Source organism: Penaeus monodon, chromosome 19, assembly GCF_015228065.2.
Source record: "Penaeus monodon isolate SGIC_2016 chromosome 19, NSTDA_Pmon_1, whole genome shotgun sequence".
In the NCBI taxonomy this organism is placed as follows: Eukaryota; Metazoa; Arthropoda; class Malacostraca; order Decapoda; family Penaeidae; genus Penaeus; species Penaeus monodon.
Genome location: NC_051404.1, coordinates 28,550,271 through 28,550,585, shown reverse-complemented (window position 1 = coordinate 28,550,585; position 315 = coordinate 28,550,271).

The following is a 315-nucleotide window of genomic DNA, read 5'->3' as shown; positions in this document are numbered from 1 at the left end:
TTTTTGTTTCAATAATTTGTTTATTAAAAAGTTTTTTTTTTTGTATTTCCCAAACATAATAACGGGTTTGGGTACGTAGCCCCTCAATTTTGTTAAAAAGATATTGTGAAAATTTGGGGGGATTTAAATCTGATTTTTGCTGGTGGCAGAGTTTTAGAATTTATGATTCAAAAATAAAAGTGATAATTAAAACCTATTTTGAAATAAGTGTATACATTTTTGGTGTTGGAAAAAAAAGAATAAGCCATTTTTTTTATATTATAATCTGTTATAAACTAGCCTTGTATTGTAGCATGTGTAATAGGATGTTTTGAA